Source organism: Rhinopithecus roxellana, chromosome 12 (genome assembly GCF_007565055.1).
Source record: "Rhinopithecus roxellana isolate Shanxi Qingling chromosome 12, ASM756505v1, whole genome shotgun sequence".
In the NCBI taxonomy this organism is placed as follows: Eukaryota; Metazoa; Chordata; class Mammalia; order Primates; family Cercopithecidae; genus Rhinopithecus; species Rhinopithecus roxellana.
Window position 1 is genome coordinate 129,795,731 of NC_044560.1, and position 19,048 is coordinate 129,814,778.

The following is a 19,048-nucleotide window of genomic DNA, read 5'->3' on the forward strand; positions in this document are numbered from 1 at the left end:
GTTATCCTCAGCTTAAATTTTTCTAATTTTTTCTCAAGATTAAACTGAGGTTATGCACTTTGGGCAAGAAAACCAAAGAGGTGATTTTGTGCCTTCTCCATCCGTATTAGGATGCCCTGAGATGTCGATATCTCTAACTAACGGGATGTTAACTTTGAGCCCTGGACTAAAATTCCTCCACAATAAAATGACCATTTTCCTTGGAAGCATTCTTAACCAACCAATGGCTGGGCCACACCATGCACCAATTGAATCAGACATACTTGGAGAAGGCACTGACATTGGTAGGTTTCAAATGCCCTACAAGTGACTCTAACCAGTATCCAGGGATGGAAACTCAAAGTTTAGACAATGAAGATTAGAATCCTGGAAATCAGCTAGGAAACCATTCCTTGGGCTTCTCTTTTCAAAAAAAAATCCAATTCTAGACACAAATAAATACATATGGACTTTGGCATGGACCCCTGGTAGGAAAATGAGAAGGTTAAAAATCCTCTTATTGGGAACATGATGAGTGAGTAGACTGCTGTCTAATAAAAAGAGAAGGCAGGGCTGGGCATGGTGGCTCACATTTGTAATCCCAGCATTTGGGGAGGCCAAAATGGCTAGATCACTTGAGCCCAGGAGTTCGAGACCAGCCTGGGCAATATGGTGAAACCCCATCTCTACAAAAACAGACAAACAAATAAACAAAACAAAAAATGAGCTCGGCATGATGGCATGTGCTTGTGGTCACAGTTAATCAGGAGGCTGATATGGGAGGATCAGTTGAGGAAGTGAAGGTTGAAGTGAGCTGTACTCCACTACACTCCAGCCTGGGTGTCAGAGTGAGACTCTGTTGAGAGAGAGAGAGAGAAGACAGGACACTAAGTGAACTAAGTGAAGTGACCAGCCCTCTTAGTGACCTGGCCTATTTTCTCTCCAGATGTCAGAAACCCTGGCTTCAGTAATAGTGCACACCCATATATTTTATTCTCATAAGCCTGACATGAGCTCCTAATTGCCACTGACAGGGACAGAATTATGAATCACGTGATCCAAATATATGACCACACATGCAAAGATGCACACTTCCACATAGAACTGAATGAACAATTCATAGACTCTAGATTGAAAGTACATGACCTCCCTTAAACAAACCTGTCCTCCCCATTTGGTCCTTTGTCCTTAATCTCTTCTGAATCTGTTGTAAATTTTATGAAATAGGAAAGTGTACACATCTCCTCCCACCAAGTTGTTTAAGTTAGAAAATACTGTGGTCAGGCCGGGCACAGTGGCTCACACCTGTAATCCCAGCATTTTGGGAGGCCGAGGAGGGTGAATCACCTGAGCTCGAGACCAGCCTGACCAACATGGAGAAACCTCATCTCTATTAAAAACATAAAATTGGCCGGGCGCGGTGGCTCAAGCCTGTAATCCCAGCACTTTGGGAGGCCGAGACGGGCAGATCACGAGGTCAGGAGATCGAGACCATCCTGGCTAACATGGTGAAACCCCGTCTCTACTAAAAAAAATACAAAAAAAGTAGCCGGGCGAGGTGGCGGGCGCCTGTAGTCCCAGTTACTCGGGAGGCTGAGGCAGGAGAATGGCGTAAACCCGGGAGGCGGAGCTTGCAGTGAGCTGAGATCCGGCCACTGCACTCCAGCCCGGGCGACAGAGCGAGACTCCGTCTCAAAAAAAAAAAAAAAAAAAAAAAAAAAAAAAAAAAAAAACATAAAATTAGCCAGGTGTGGTGGTACATGCCCGTAATCTCAGCTACTCAGGAGGCTGAGGCAGGAGAATCACTTGAATCCAGGAGGCAGAAGTTGCAGTGAGCGGACATGGTGCCATTGCGCTCCAGCCTGGGCAACAAGAGTGAAACTCTGTCTCCAAAAAAAAAAAAAAAAGAAAGAAAAGAAAAGAAAATACTGTGGTAAACTTCCTTAGAATTATTATCTTAGGGTTTCCATAAAGGGATATCATCAATCACCTCCTCGGAGGGGCCATCTGATAAGATGCAAAAGAAAACGACAATTCAACCAAAACCCAGAGGCAGGAAGGACCCTGACAAGAGCAATCCCTAGGGTATTCCCATGCCTGCCAGGGTCTGGTGCTGCTGGTGCAGGAGGAACTGCTGCTGGCAATAGCTGGAAAAAAAAAAAAAGAGACGGCAGCTCTAACACTCAGGGGGTAGTAAGAAAAGAACTCACTCAATTAGCCTTCAATTCTCACACAACCAATACCCTTCCAGCCTCCCTACGGGGTCTCACTGGGAGGACTGGCACATAATTAAATGCCAATACATGGGCGAAACAATCTATAGAAGGGTGAGATCAACTGGGTCAGAAATGTTCATAAGGCCGGGCATGGTGGCTGACACCTGTAATCCTAGCACTCTGGGAGGCCGAGGCAGGCAGATCACTTGAGGTCAGGAGTTCGAGACCATCCTGACTAACATAGTGAAACACCATCTCTACTAAAATACAAAAAAAAAAAAACTTAGCTGGGCATGGTGGCACACACCTGTAATCCCAGCTACTCGGGAGGCTGAGGCAGGAGAACTGCTTGAACCCAGGTGGCGGAGGTTGCAGTGAGCTGAGATTGCGCCATTGCACTCCAGCCTGGGCAAAAGAGTGAGACTCCTTCAAAAAAGAAAGAGAGAAAGAGAAAGAGAAAGAGAGAGAGAGAGAGAGAAGGAAGAGAAGAGAAGAGAAGAGAAGAGAAGAGAAGAGAAGAGAGAAAGAGAGAAAGAGAGAAAGAGAGAGAGAAAGAGAGAAAAGAAAGAAAGAAAGAAAAAAGAAAGAAAGAAAGAAAGAAAAGAAGGAAAGAAAAAGAGAAAGAAAGAGAGAAAGAAAGAGAGAAAGAAAGAGAGAGAGAGAGAAGTGTTCACAAAAGAGACAGGGTTCAGGTTAGGCCTTGAATGGTTCAGCCTTAGGAAAGTGGAGACATGGAGAAACATAAGCCAGGGAACCAGATGTCAGGCACCACTGTAGATGCTAGGTTTTTTTGTTTTTGTTTTTGTTTTAATTATACTTTAAGTTCCAGGGTACATGTGCACAATGTGCAGGTTTGTTACTTATGTATACATACGCCATGTTGGTGTGCTGCACCCATTAACTCGTCATTTACATTAGGTGTATCTCCTGGTGCTATCCCTCCCCCCTCCCCTCACCCCACAACAGGCCCTGGTGTGTGATGTTCCCCACCCTGTGTAGATGCTAGTTTTAAAGAGGGTCCAAGGAATGAGAGTGGGCTTGCAGATGTTATTTTATTTACTCTCTCAATCAATACTTGAAATTATTTCAGAGGAGGATGATCATCCTCAGAAAGGGGAAGTAACTTGTCAAGGTCGGTGGTGGATATGGGATTAGAAACTTGGTGAGGCTAACACCAGAGACCATGTAACCACCACTACCACTGAGAGACCTGAACGAAGTATGTGTAGGGAACAGGAAGGAGCACGGGGAGCCAGAGCACCAAGAGTCAGTTAAAAACATAGGGAAGTTATGTAAGCTTGCTAAAGGGGGAATCACATGTTGTAGAGGCATGAACAGTAGATACAGAGGTTCAAACTTGATCTTGTGATTATAGAAGAGCCCCTGAAGGTTTTGAGTAAGGGCAGAACCAGTTAAAGTGAAACCTTCAGCCAAGATCAGTGGGTGGTGGAAATGAGGTTCTGGGCTCCTAAGGTAAAAAATGCCACCAACAACAGTGTAGGGGCCACATGATGCATGGAACAAGAATTGGACGGAGAAGCTGAAGTCCTGGGCTTAAATGCAAAAAGTCATGCAGTGAGGGCATTGCTATGGAAGGTAAGTTATATTCTCTCTCTGTAGTTTGGTCTCTCTTCAGCCATAAATCACATGCAATGAAAATTAATCTCTAAATGACCCTCAAACCTTGTTACTCAAAGTGTGGTCCACCAACCAGCAACAAGGACATCATCCAAAACTCCTTAGAAATTGAGAATCTCAGGCCCCACCAGAAGAATCAGAACCTGTATTTAATCAAGATCTTCGGGTGATCCATGAACACATTAAGATTCGTGAAGCACTTCTCTCCAGTGTCTTCCACTTCTAAAATGCAACTATTTCATACTCATCTCAACTATGTAACCTCACAAGAGAAAAATAATAATGAAGTTTACCTTTCACCTCATTCGTGACCTTTTCTTAATCCTAAAAGCCTCTTAGGCTTGCCCACATTCTGGTAGAGGTTTTAGAAAACACCGGAAAGGGCCAGGCGCAGTGGCTTACAACTGTCATCCCAGCACTTTGGGAGGCCGAGGTGGGCGGATCACGAGGTCAGGAAATTGAGACCATCCTGGCTCACACGGTGAAACCCCGTCTCTACTAAAATTACAAAAAGTTAGGTGGGCGTGGTGGCAGGTGCCTGTAGTCCCAGCTACTCGGGAGGATGAGGCAGGAGAGTCGCCTGAACGCGGGAGGCGGAGCTTTCAGTGAGCCGAGATCGCGCCACTGCACTCCAGCCTGGGCGACACAGCGAGACTCCCTCTCGGAAAAAAAAAAAAAAAAGAAAGAAAAAAACAACGGCAACCAAAAAAAAAAAGAACAGAGGGTCAGCACTACCACCTTGTGGCCATCATCAGTTAATGCACCTAACTCCTGGGGTAAAGGAGGGGATAGGGCTGGCCGGAGCAGAAACAGAGGTAGTTGGTGAAGTCCAAGTCACAGACTGGATAAGACAATCATAGCTGCCCACATGACTGAAAGTAACTGTCATAGATAGCTCAGCCTGCATCACTGAGCAATGTCTCACTGCAAAGGACAGGTTTTATAATACTTAATATGTGATATCAGTGAGAAACCACATTCCAAGCCAAGCTCTGCCCTTGTTACCTTAAAAATCATTGAGAGGTATTTTCAGACACCCCCATCCCTGGCTTGAATTCTGCCAGTAAACTTGTAATTTTCCAAGGAAACTTCCTTTACTGTGACAGTTCTTTTTCATCTTGAGTCAAAATGTATCTGATTCACACTCACCAATCCTCATCCTACTCTCCACAGGCTGAAATAAGTTTAACACCTTTTCATACAACCAACTTTCAAATATGCGTAAACTACCCCCACGCACCACCCACCCCATCTTCCCTCAGCCACCTGCCATAAGGGGTCACCTGAAGCCCCACACCCTCTGCTCACTTACCCATGAGCAAGTGAAATGCAGCAATCACAGCAGACACTCCGAATCATAGGGGTGTTCCCCAGAGCAGCAGAGCCACAGGATCCCCCATCCCGTCCTGGCACCTCCTAGAAGCCAAATCCCACATCAGCTGATCTGGGGACACTGACTTTTCCTGCTTCTGCTGCTGCTCAGTCATCCCACATCTGTGCAGATGTCTACTTTTTATCCTGTTTCATTTTGTAAGAAATATTTATCAGAGCCTGCTGTGTACTGTCACTGGAGAGACAAAGGTGAATCACACCCGGTCACTGCCTCGCAGAGCTCCAAGTTATGGACAGAACCCACTCGAAGCAAGACCATTACCATTCAGTGAGAAACACCGTGACAGACATCAGCACAGGCTTCTCTGACCCATCTCACCAATGCCCTGTGAAAAATCTTCCACTGGCCAGGCGCAATGGCTCACGCCTGTAATACCAGCACTTTGGGAGGCCGAGGCAGGTGGATCACGAGGTCAGGAGATCGAGACCATCCTGGCTAACATGGTGAAACCCCATCTCTACTAAAAATACAAAAAATCAGCTGGGCGTGGTGGCAGGCGCCTATAGTCCCAGCTACTCAGGAGGCTGAGGCAGGAGAACGGCGTGAATCTGGGAGGCAGAGCTTGCAGTGAGCCGAGATCGCCCCTCTGTACTCCAGCCTGGGTGACAGAGCGAGACTCTGTCTCAAAAAAAAAAATCTTCCACTCCTGGTTTTCTGAGATCAGTTTTCCTCATTTCAAGCTCAAACTGAAAAAGAGAATGCAAGTGTCCCCGATGGTCCTTTGTGCAGTCACAGCTGGACCCAGCCTGTCCTCCTGGCTAATCCAGGGCGCTCAGGGCTCCCACTTCAGTCTGAACGTCCTCTCTCCTATCGGAGCTCACCACGTCTGTACCTGCAGCAGCCAGGTAGCTGCACACTACCAGAAAATCCAGCAAGTCAGGAAATTTGCTTTACTCCTGTAACTTTGAGGCTAGTGACGTTGTGACATTGAACTAATCCCATAACTTCCCTGCACTTTAATTTCCACATCTGTAAAGCAGGGCAGGTGGATTTGGTCACCCTAGGTGCAGCTGTATAGTGAGAGCTCCTCAGAGACAGCAGCACACCTGATCTCAGCATCCACCGTCTAGCAAATACCAGGCACACACTAGGCGCCCAAAGCCTCACTGAATGTATGTGTGAATAAATGACTATATGAGAGCCATGTGGATCATGGACAAAGTCAACAAATATTTTTGAACGTCTACCAAGTACACTGTAGAATAGGGAAATAAGTAACCCAGGCAGGGTGGTGTTTTCTCCCAACTTCCCCTTACCTCCTTCCTGGGGGAGGGAGGGCCTCTGTACATCAGAGAGACTCTTGACACAAATAATGTTCTTGAAATGCGTTATAAGAAGTTGTCATGTTAACAAGAGGAAAGTCCATTTGTTTTAGAGGTGTTTTAACCAATGGATCTGAAGGACCCGAAGCCCCCAGTGATGAGACATAGGATGTGACACCCACCCCAAGTGCATGGAGAGGAAACCAGATGGAGTGAACTGACAGGGAGCAGGACCTGGGAGAACAGAGGGGTAAAGAGACTTAGGCACCCGGAGGAAGGTCTGAGGAGGAGCTCCCGGCCCCCGCGGTGGCCTCGGTGTGGACTGATGAGAACTCAGCAGCATAAGTAAAGTGGCCGCACCAGGCTCTGTGCAGACATGGGATCATTTTCCAGTAAGATTTTCTGTCTGCTCATAAGCTGCACTTTCACATATTTTCTAAGAAATAGGCTGCACTTTTGCATATTTTCTAAGACATAGGCTGCACTTTTGCATATTTGATAACACATCAGGCCCAGTTAACAGGTTACAAAATGATCATTCCATTCAACAGTCAATTATAGAATACTCCCAAAGTGCCAGGCTCTATGAGTTCAGGGAATACAAAAATGAACACAAACAGCCCCTGCCCTCAATGATCTCCATACAAAGAGGTCCAGAGAGTGCCTCTCCTACAACACACCACTGCTCTACACAGCCGTTCTCTTTGCCCTCCACCAACCCAAATCCTACCCGACCCTGTGAGGCCAGCTCAAGTTCCACCCACTCAACTCAGAGTCCCCTGTCCACTTCTGCCACTTTGAGAGATGACTGCACTCATATCTCTAGGCTTTAGGAAGTGGATGTCATCTCCCTCATTAGACTTGAGCCTCCTGAAGACAGAGATTATTTTTAGAATTTTCCAGAAAGAAGTCACATCAGTGGTTTGCATCAGACCAAGCTTAGGCCCTGCCTGACCCTTTGACTCACACACAGGCTCCACTGCCTAGCACAGTCCCTGGCCCCTGCAGGTGCTTTATAAACCCTGCCATAGCAGAGTCCACAACCAACTCTGTGACAAGGCAACAGGCTGGGAGAATCTGAAAACACAGACAGAAGAATTGTCAAACAAAAATCAAAGGGCTTTGACTCATGGCTTGCTTCTTCCCTCCTCTCAGGGAAACAAAATCACTCCACCTGTTCTCACTCCTGCCTCATTCCAGGCCCCTTCATATTCCATGATGATCCTTGCCTACAAATAACAGTTACTGTGGTGTTAGCCAAATAGTGATTTTCTATTTCCATCACTCGTTCTACATTTATTAACTGGAATTCTGCTACAAGAAAAAGGTACTTCTGTTCCCTCATTTATTTATTTATTCAATTATTTATTTATATCAGTATGGACTCATGGTTTTTTATGAATTGGAATCCATTACTATCGTTATTTATTATGTTGTTCATATTGTCCCAAAATTGACCATTGAGAGCTCCTTGGAAATCTGTGACCTTTCGACACATCCCCATCATTTTTCGTGTAGGTCCTTACTTTCTGGCCCCACAAGAAGCTCCAGGCTCCTCTATGCTTTCCTGACCCAGCCCTGGAATCAGTTATTTCTCCAGGGAGCCCTGGTTTCTTTCATGGAAGAACAATGTTTACAGACCATCAGCACTGATATACCCATGGTCAGTAGGTGCTGGGGCTTCTGTGCCCCCTAGTGGTCAGATCTGGGAAATACACACTCACACTAGTTACCCACATTGTACAAATTAGGTAAATGAGGCACAGAAAAGTTAGGCAACTTGACCAAAATCGCAGAGCAAACAGGTAGTGAAACTGTGACATGAAAATAATGACAGATGCGCCACAACTCCTAACGAGCGAAAAAGTAACTTTATCACACATGCACGTCAGCAGAAATCCACAAGCCCAATATTCCAGACACTCTCTTTGGAAAATACCCAGAATTCCACAGCAATAACCACAATGATAACCATCATGTACTCAACACCTGCCTGGTCACTGGGCTCCCACAGCAGCTCACTTATTCCCAACAACTCTGCGAGGAGGATTTTACCATCCTCCTTTTACAAATCAGGGAATCGAGGATCACAGAAGCCAAGTGACTTGTCCAAGTTGACATAGTTAAGTGACAGAGTCAGTAGTTGACCCAAGGCCTATCTGGATATAAAGTCCATGTTTATGCCACTGTATCAGCATTTCCCAAAACTGATTTTAGGTGAAAGTTAAATAAGCTATTTTTTAATTTTAATACTCATGTGTTTATTTTAATGCATGTTAGAAAAACATTTAAGCACATATAAAATCTGTAATTCATGGACAATATTGCATAAGACAAGGATGTTTTGTCTCCAACTCCTGGCCTCAAGCCATCCTCCCAGCTCAGTCTCTCGAGTAGCTGGGATCACAGGTATGAGCCACCATGCCCTGCTAAAACAAGGATGTTTTGTAAACTACATTTATTTAGAAAAAATATATACTATGGGCCGGCCGCAGTGGCTCATGTATGTAATCCCAGCACTTTGGGAGACTGAGGCGGGTGGATCACCTGAAGTCAGGAGTTGGAGACCAGCCTGGCCAACACAGTGAAACCCCGTCTCTACTAAAAATACAAAAAAAATAGCTGGGTGTGGTGGCGCATGCCTGTAATCCCAGCTACTCGGGAGGCTGAGGCAGGAGAATCGCTGGAATCCAGGAGGCAGAGGTTGCGTTGAGCTCAGATCGCGCCATTGCACTCCAGCCTGGGCAACAAGAGCAAAATCCCATCTCAAAAAAACAAAAATAGTATGAAGTAAATAATAATAAATGTGTTACAAGTTGTAGAGAAAATCATAAAAGCGATCTAGAAATGTCTGGGGTCTGGATGACATAATACTACAGCACCATGCAGCTTCATTCTCAGTTACTTCCAGGAAATTAGGGTCACATAGCGCTGCATAAAGAACAAGTAAGAATCTGAGACCCGGGCTTTAGCCCTAGATGTGTCCATTTCTAGGACCCCAGACATCTTTGTGACCTTGCTGGGAGGAAATCCAACCTTCCCAGACATTTAAGAACACTAAGAAGACCCTGAATACACAGAGGGGTTTCCATGTCATAGAGAAAATAACGCCAGGTTTGGGGACCCCAGGGACTCTCTCTGTGGTGCTGACAGACCCAAGGCCAAGACACAGCAGAGATCAGTGCTGGGGAGGGTGGGTTGTCCTGTTAAGGGACAGGGGTCCAAATAAACCTTGCTTCTCAAAGCCTAGTCTGGGGAATTTAAATGAAGACAGAAAGGAAAAAGGAAGAATGGACTAGAAGGCAGGACTGAGAGGGGAGGGGGCAGAGAGGCTTCCTGGGCAGAGTCCACCCCCATCCATGACCCTGGGAAGTGCTCCTGCCCTGGGAGGAGACTCAGCACACAGGGAGGAAAGACAGCAGAGCCATAGTCACAGCAGCCCTGATAAAAGCGTTCCTGGAGCTCAGGCTCTTCCCTCAGCCCTCCCTGCAGAGAGCACATCCCCTGGCAGGGGCTCCTTCTCACAGGTGAGGGGAGGACTCCTTGGGAGTGGGAGGGAGGAGGGAGCACAGAGACTGACTGGGATCTCCTGGGGAGGATGGGACTCTGAGGGGGGACAGAGGGTTTCTGTTGGAGCCTCAGAGGAGAGGACACCAGAGAGGGACAAGGGTCAACACCAGGAAAATCTCAATGATCTGAAGCTGTTAATGGAGAAACAATCTCCATTGTTAACATACTGCAAGTGAATCATCACTGATCAATAAATTCTGAAAACTGATGACAATAAAATTTTATGTCAGGGTAACACTCCAGAAAAAAATAGAACCAGGGCTACTAAACACTGTCCTTATCCATGAACCTCAGAAATTGGCAAATAAATCCCAGGAGGTGGGGGCCCTGGGAATGCTCAGGAGCTCATCCACAGGAGTCTGCAGCCTGTCCCAGGCACTGGGGTGCAACCAAGATCACACAAGTCCTTGCCCTCACAGAGCTCACGATCTCATGGGGAGGAAGACAGACACCCAAAGAGATCTAGAATGTGAGGTCAAGTGCTGACAAGAGCCCTGGAGGGAATAGAGCAGGGAAAGGTCAGAAAGGGAAGAAACAGGGTCTCTAGAGGAGGTGTCAGGGGAAGGGTCTCCCAAGGATGCCCTGATGTGAGCAGGATCTGAGGGCAATAAGGGGTGGGGGCCTGTGCAGACTCCTGGGGAAGAGGATTCCAAACTGGGAAGTGCCAAGGTCAGAGGTGCTGAGGGAACGGGGGTTATGCTGCTGACCTTGACTCAGCAGGACCCATGTGTGCACATGCACACATACACTGTCTGTCTGTCTGTCTGTCTCTCTCTCTCTCTCTCTCCAGGGCTCTCTCTCCAGGGGGGTGAAGAGACCTCCTCAGAACTCAAGGCCCCATCTTTCCATCCAATACATAGGTCCCAATATTGACTGATGCTCTCTCCCCTATCTTAGCCTCACTTTTAACTTTCTGGAACCCACCAACTACTGCCAGGCTCACTATTGAAGCCATGCTGTACAATGCCGCAGAGCAGAAGGAGGTTCTTCTACTCACTCACCATCTGCCCCAGGATCTTATTGGTACAAAGGGGAAAGGGTAGAGACCAACCACATTACAGGATATGTAATAGGAACCCTAATAACTACCCCCAGGGTCTGCACACAGCATTCAAGAGACAATATACCCCAATGCATCCCTGCTGATCCAGAATGTCACCCAGGACACAGGATTCTACACCCTATATGCCATAAAGATGAAGAGGAAGTATCTGACCAGTTCTATGTATATTGTGATTCTCCCACAGCCTCTGACTGTTGGGGGTCAGTTCTACTTCACATACATGGGATTGTCAGGCCTGGGCTGTGCCTGTGTCCCCTTCTGCATTATGTCCCATGTTGGGGTTTGAACATTTATTGCAGGACACATACAAGGTAGACAAACTTCAACAGATCAGAATTCCTTTCCTGTATCCAGACCCTGCAGACATTCACTGCAGAGGAAGGACAGTCTGATGGGGGGGACTCAGCAGGGGGAGATCAGTCTCAGCCAAGCACCCCATGCCCTCCCCATGGACATGGCCTTGAGAAGACCCTGGAGAACTAAGTCAGAGTCTGGCCTGAGGGGTCTATGGAATCCTGTGGAGCCTTGGGGAGCCTATGCCAGAGCTGGGTTGTTGCCTCCTGGGCAGGGCTGACTGGGAGCAACAATTTACCAGCTGTCCAGGCAGCGGCTCCTGGAGCTGGTCACTAGCCAGGGCTCAGCCCCCAGGCCCTCATCTGGGCAAAGACAGAGCCTCAACCTTCACCTGAGACTCAGCATGTAGAGGACAGATGGACAAGATTACTAGAGCATGAGTCCATTGCCCTGGGGAACTTAGGTGACTCCATTGGAAGTTCAGTGTCCCTAGGGAGAGGAACAAAGAAGAGAGGATGTGCCCAGCATCTCCTTCTCCACCTGAAATCAGGTCCAGGGCCCTTTATCTTAGAGGCAAATAAGCATATGTAAAAAGTAAAGTAGAGGTTCCTCTTCAAAGACTTTCCTCCCTGTCTAATTAGGAATAAATGGCAACGTCTCTTAGAAGCAAAATTTACTCAAAGACGTGTGCTAATATTCTTAAATATCTGCTAACTGTAATAAAAAAAAATCAATGCATTTTATGTTCTTAGCTCCCACAATTTAGACTAAATATTTGCCCTGGCATGCTTATACTGGTCCAAGCAAGCATTAGGTCATAGCCTGTTCCTCTTCCTTATTTGAAGATGTTTTTACCTTTCTCAGCATTCCACAAGTTACTTCCTCCTTGCTTTGTTCTCTGCCTTTGCCTCTTTTAAAAAGTTCTAAGTTGCTAGCCAATCAGGGCAGACACAGAATGGGAGGTCCCATTCCAGCCAATGGAAACCGGACACAGCAGTAAGGTAGACACATCAGATTATAAATGACCCTGTCTCCCTTGTTGGGTGTACTCTCGTGGCAAAACTGCTGGCGAGTGTACCCTTTCTGCAGAAAATATAAAAATGGCCTTGCTGAGAAAATTAAATTTATGTTCAAGTGCTAATTCTTTATGGCACCAGGGAACAAGCATTGCAAACACATACATGCTGTTCATCTGGGCAGCTGCCCTATGCACAGCTGAGGTCAAGTAATTGTAAACATTTTGAGGTTAATTCATAAACAACCTTGTAGCCAAATAACATTTATCTTATTTATTGAAAGGAAACTGAGGCCCAGGGAGACAGTCACTGACTAGGGTCACATTGATATGGCTCTGGTGACTGCAGCAATACCAGGATCCTTGGTTTTATGCCAATTTAGATAAAACAACACAGAACATGTGGAGCAAAGAGTTTAATAGGCAAAAAAAGAAGGAAAAATTTCCCCCATACAGGGACAGAGGGAGGGGGCTTCCAAGCAAAGAGAGGAAACCCCAAGTGTGGCAGAAAACAGCCAGTTATATGAGAAGGCCAGAGGAGGTGGTGTCTGATTTGCATAGGGCTCAGAGGATTGGTTTGACCAGGCATGTCATTCATGTAGCCTGAGAAGAAACTGGCCCTCCCACCCTAGTCTTTTAATATACAAATGCAGGGTGCCTTGAGGTTCCACACACGTGGGGATATGTGGGTGTGGCCATGTTGTCAGGCACAAATGGGAGCAAGGGCAAGAAGAGGGCGGGAATCACCATATTTGGGTTGACCCAGTTTCCATTGGCCTACATTTGCATATCAAAGCTTGCCAGCCAGTCTCTAAGAGCTGAGGCTTTTCTGCTAGACAAGAAACGTTTCTGGAACTGCTTTAAAAGAAACAAAAACTGGCCAGGCAGTGGCTCACACCTGTAATCCCAACACTTTGGGAGGCCGAGGTGGGTGGATCACCTGACGTCAGGAGTTGGAGACTAGCCTGGCCAACATGGTGAAACTCTGTCTCTACTAAACATACAAAAATTAGCCGGGTGTGGTGGTGTGTGCCTGTAATCCCAGCTACTCAGGAGGCGGGGCAGGAGAATCGCTTGAACCTGGGAGACAGGTTGCAGTGAGCTGAAACCACGCCACTGCACTCCAGCCTGGGCAACAGAGCAAGACTCCGTCTCAAAAAAAGAAAAAGTAAAACTTCCCGAGGACCCCCTTTCCTCTCTATCTCCCTAAAATAATTTCTTAATAACTCCTATAACAACACAGTCCATAGCTGGCAGATTAGAGTCAGGCGAGGTCTGTCTGCAGCCACAGCTCCCTCCTCTCCTCCACCGGGGCTGTGTGAGGCTGCTTATTATTAGGCATCTGCAGACCTGAGACCAGTCATGGGTTCATCTCCCTTCATCTTGGGCATCCACAATGCAGGGGCGGAGAGTCTGATCTGAGGAATGAAGAGCAAAAGGAGAATTCATCAGGTTTTTTTTTGTTTTTGTTTTTGTTTTCTGAGACAGAGTCTCGCTCTGTCGCCCAGGCTGGAGTGCAGTGGCACAATCTCAGCTCACTGTAAGCTCCGCCTCCCGGGTTCCCACCATTCTCCTGTCTCAGCCTCCCATGTAGCTGGGACTACAGGCACCCACCACCTCGCCCGGCTAGTTTTTTGTATTTTTTAGTAGAGACGGGGTTTCACCATGTTAGCCAGGATGGTCTCGATCTCCTGACCTCGTGATCCACCCGTCTCAGCCTCCCAAAGTGCTGGGATTACAGGCTTGAGCCACCGTGCCTGGCCGAATTCATCAGTTTTTACCTGGAACTAAATCCCTTGTGTCAACTATCAGGGTCAGTGTTATGTGCGTCCGTGTGAAGAGACCACCAAATAGGCTTTGTGTGAGCAACAAGGCTGTTTATTCACTTGGGTGCAAGTGGGCTCAATCCAAAAAAGGAGTCAGCAAAGGGAGATAGGGGTGGGGCAGTTTTACAGGATTTGGGTAGGTAATGGAAAATTACAGTTAAAGGTGGTTTTCTTCTGTGGGCAGGGGCAGGGTCACAAGGTGCATGGTGGAGAGATCATGAGACTCATTGTCCAGCGAGGGGAATGTCACAAGGTCAATTGATTAGTTAGGGTGGGGCAGGAACAAATCACAATGGTGGAATGTCATCAGTTAAGGCAGGAACTGGCTGCTTCACTTCTTTTGTGGTTCTTCAGTTGCTCCAGGCCATCTGGATGTGTATGTGCAGGTCACAGGGGTTATGATGGCTTAGCTTGGGCTCAGAGGCCTGACAGTCAGTGCTGGGAACATACCAGGTGTTTGACCTTGAGCAAGACACTCAACCTCCTAGGCCTCAGTTTCCTCATCTGTAGAATTTTAACAAACACTTGGATCTCAGGGTGGTTGTGAGGATGTTTATTTGATGATTAATGTAATTAAAGCCCTTAACAGGGTAGTGCACAGAGCCAGGGCTCAATCAGTGCTATCAACTAGTATTTTTTTTATGAACTTTGTTATTAGCTAAGTCAAGGAGACCTTGGTTAAAATTTGGTTGTATCATGTACGAGTTCTGTGACCTTCCTTGACTTACTGAGGCACTGTAAGTCTCAGATGCTAACTCTACAGCTGGGGGTGACGCCCCCTCCCTCAAGGTGATGCGAGGATGAGACGAGCTGTACGTAGGTTGGTGCCCACTGGGCCTGGCACATGGAAGACCCCTAAAAACAGTCAAAGAGCATCATCCCCACTCATCAGCACTGAGTTGACAGTGAGGGCTAGCTCTGTATGACAATCATGGAATGGAAAAAAAGAAACAGAGGGAAGACCGGGCACTGTGGCTCACGCCTGTAATCCCAGCACTTTGGGAGGCAGAGGCAGACAGATAGCCTGAGGTCAGGAATTCGAGGCCTGGCCAACATGGTGAAACTCCGTCTCTACTAAAAATACAAAAATTAGCCTGGCATGGTGGCACATGCCTGTAATCCCAATTACGAGGGAGGCCGAGGCAGGAGAACTGTTTGAACTCAGGAGATGGAGGTTGCAGTGAGCAGGAGATCATACCACTCTACTCCAGCCTGGATGAGACTCAGTCTAAAAAAAAAAAAAAAAAAGGCCAGATTACCCCTGTAATCTCAGCACTTTAGAAGGCCGAGGTGGGTGGATGAAGAGGTCAAGAGATCGAGATCATCCTGGCCGACATGGTGAAACCCTGTCTCTACCTAAAATACAAAAATTAGCCTGGCATGGTGGTGCACACCTGTAACCCCAGCTGCTCGGGAGGCTGAGGCAGGAGAATCGCTTGAACCTGGGAGGTGGAGGTTGTAGTGAGCCGAGATCGCACCACTGCACTCCAGGCTGGTGACAGAGCAAGACTCCGTCTCAAAAAAAAAAGAAAAAGAAAAAAGAAAAAAAAAGACAGAGGGAAGAGGCGTGAAGTAAGAGGAAGAAGGGGATTTAAAGGCACAGGAGCAGGGTGAGGTGCAGGCACCTGGGGGACAATGTAGGAGTCGGTGCATCCCAGTATTTCAAGCCTGAGACACAGAAAATGTCTCAGGCTTGAAAACCACGGAGAGCAAGGGAGTCAGCTATGAGGACAGCACAAGAGACCGCACTCAGGCTCTGAAGCATTTCCTTCCTCCCTGACCAAGCCCCTGCCCTGCAAGGCCCCTCATGGTTCCCCCTGGAACAGACTTGGGCTTCATCCCCTTTGCCTTCCCCTTTCTGCAGAAAAAAATGCCCCAGGTCTTCCTGTGGGGGCCGTTGCCGGCATTGTGACCAGGGTTCTGGTCGGGGTGGCACCGGTGGCTGCCCTGGCATGTTTCCTCTCCTCACCAGGACTGGAAGTTACTACAGCTTTTCCCCAGCCTCCCTCCCACCCCCAAGGCTGACCCCAGGCCAGGAGGAAGGAGACCCCATCCAGTATTCAGGGCCAGGCTCTCTGAGCCCTCCCCAAGAGATCTTTCCCTCTCATTCCACAGCTCCTCCCTCACCAGCTGCTGACCCTGAGTGGCTTCCTCTACAGCTTCCTCCTCTGTGAATTCAGCCCAGTTAAGATCTCACCCCTGAGTGTGGTCCTAGTTCCCTCACACAGCAAAGCCACAGCTGCCTGGAGGGAGTGGGGGAGGGGGTGCTCAGTACCCGGTACCTCCTGCTGTTCATTGAATTCACCCACCAAGTGAGGAGGGATTTGCAGGCTCGGGGTCCGACAGGGAGTCCTGGGCATGGTCACACAGTGAAGGGTGTAACAGCTTGGACAGGCTGGGTGGGGTCAGTGCCCCCATGGCTAATGCAGTTCCTGCAGCCCCTGAGCTGTGAGACAAGAGAATCTGGGCTCCAGGATGGCATGTTCTGGAATGTCCTTTATGTCTCTTGCCAAGAGGTAGAGAGAGAAAACAAGGCTATTGTCCCATTTCAGCATCACCAGCCCTGAGTGCAGGGTCTGGCCACAGCAGGGACACTGAGTTCGAGGAGAATCCAAGACACTTGCGGTCCCCTCAGTGTCCTGCACATGTGCCTGGCCCTGCTTCCCCTCTGGGGCCTTAACCCTTCCTCTCAGCAAACCCCCATGATCTGGTTCCTTCCCTGGGCCCTCAGTTCCTTTCCTGGGTCCCTGGGTCAATGTTCTCCCAGTCCAACATCGACCTGAGGATCCTTCCCCTCTGGCCAGAACAGATGTGGCTTTGTAAGGTCTTCGATCCCCTCACCTGGCTCAGCTCCTGCTACAGAACCAATGGAGAAAGGAGATCCCCATGCCCCTCTTTGGAAACAGGGTCCCCTCTTCATCCCCTATTCTAACTCCAAAGTTTGGCTTTTAATCTTGCACTCCTCACAAATAAGTCTGACCTTTCCTAGGGCCAGTGGCCTTTAGAGAGCAGCCCTCTGTTGTCCCTTCAGCCTGGGTGTGGCTGGGAACCCCTAGGCCTGGCCCACAGTGTCCTCTCCTGCCAGTCACCATCTGAGGTCCTCTGATCCTTTCCGTGGGGCTTCAGGGAGTCTCATAAAACATCATTGCAGGGAACCCCGACTGGCCAGGTCAGCCCTGACCTGTGGGCTCTTGGTCATAGGCCACCTCTGCAAACTCACTTGCTCACTTGGCCCCTAAAATGGCTGGAGGGTCTCTCTTGGTAAGAAGCCCCTTCTCCCTGATTCTCTGGGAGTTCAGGACCCCAACACCCTCCTCCGTGAGGGGCCCAGGCTCTCCTCCCACCCTGCTGCTGACTTCTGTCTCTGTCCCCCAGGCCATGGTCCCTCGAACAGCTCCACCTACACTGTAAGCCCATCCCCTCCCCAGCCCCTTTCTACTACTGGGTCCCAGCAGTGCAGGTTCAGGGTAGAGGGACCATCAACCCCACAACATAGCACAAACCCACCTTTCCCCAGAACAGTCAGGTCAAAGTAAGTGCCTCCGGCCAGGATCCAGGCCTCCCTACAGAGCCAGGACCACCCACGCCCTGTGCTGACCCCACCCGGGACATTCCATTGCCTGAGAAGACCCCTGGAGTCCAGCAGATGCAGAGTGGACACTGGGAGCATCAGTCAGGGGCCCACATTAACAAGGGTGCAGGGTGGGCCCAGCCAGGACAGGGGTCGGGGTGCTGTGTCCACACTGGGAGGCTGAGCTCAGGGGCAGAGCTGGTCACTCCTGAGGGGAAATGACCAGAAGTAGACCCAGGGAAGTAAGTCCTGGCCAATCAGAGACAGGAACCTTCCAGGCTGGGCCTCCATGACCCTCCCTCCCTGTCCCCTGACATGCCCTCTCTCCCCTGCCCAGGCCCCCACTACCCAGCCCCAGGACAGCCACTGTCATCTATGAGGTGAGTGTGGGTCACAGATGTTCTGGTCCTGCAGGCCCCAGGGGGACCCAGGATCTGCCCCCACCCACACCTGGCTGAGCTCTGAGATTCAGGAAACTGCAAACAGGAACAGGGGATGGTGAGCAGATGAGGAAGGGGCCTGGGAACAGGAACCCCCTGAGCCACAGCCAGGTTCAGTCCCAGAGCAGCCCTGGGTGGGCCTAGAGCCTGGGAGACACCAGACTCTGTTCTGAGAAAGCCACAGGGGTCAAGGCCTCTTCTGGTTTTTTTTTTTTTTTTTTTTGGTGTTTTTTTTTTTTCAGGACTCACTAAACCATGACACAAATATTTACTGCTGGGTCAACCACAAAGCAGATGTGGTTTCTTAGGTTCCTCTGGGAGCTGCTCCTGTGGGTTGATGTAACATCCCCAACCCCCTAGCCCTGGGGATGGGGAAGGACATGGAGCCTGAGACAAAGAACCAGCTCTGAATCCTGAGGAGACACAGGCCTGGGGACAGGGAGGGATGGGGGTCCCTGCTGAATATCTGGAGACCCTGACAGGCTGCCCTAGGCTCTGGGTGGGCCAAGACAAAGGCCTCCCATCACCACAGGAAGCAGGGGCTTTTGCAGGGAAAGTGAATGTGCCTGTGGCCCACCCGGGATCACCTGGAAAGGATCTGAATAAAGAGGACCCTTCCTCTCCTTGGCTCTTTTTCTGCTCATGGGAACTTAGCAGAAACTCACCTGAAACTCCATGTCCATTCTCTCCCAGGTCACACAGGGAAAATATCTCCACCTTATCTCAACCCCAGTCTTTCTTCCCTGGGAGACAGGAGTAGGGGGTTGGGAGTCAGGCTGGA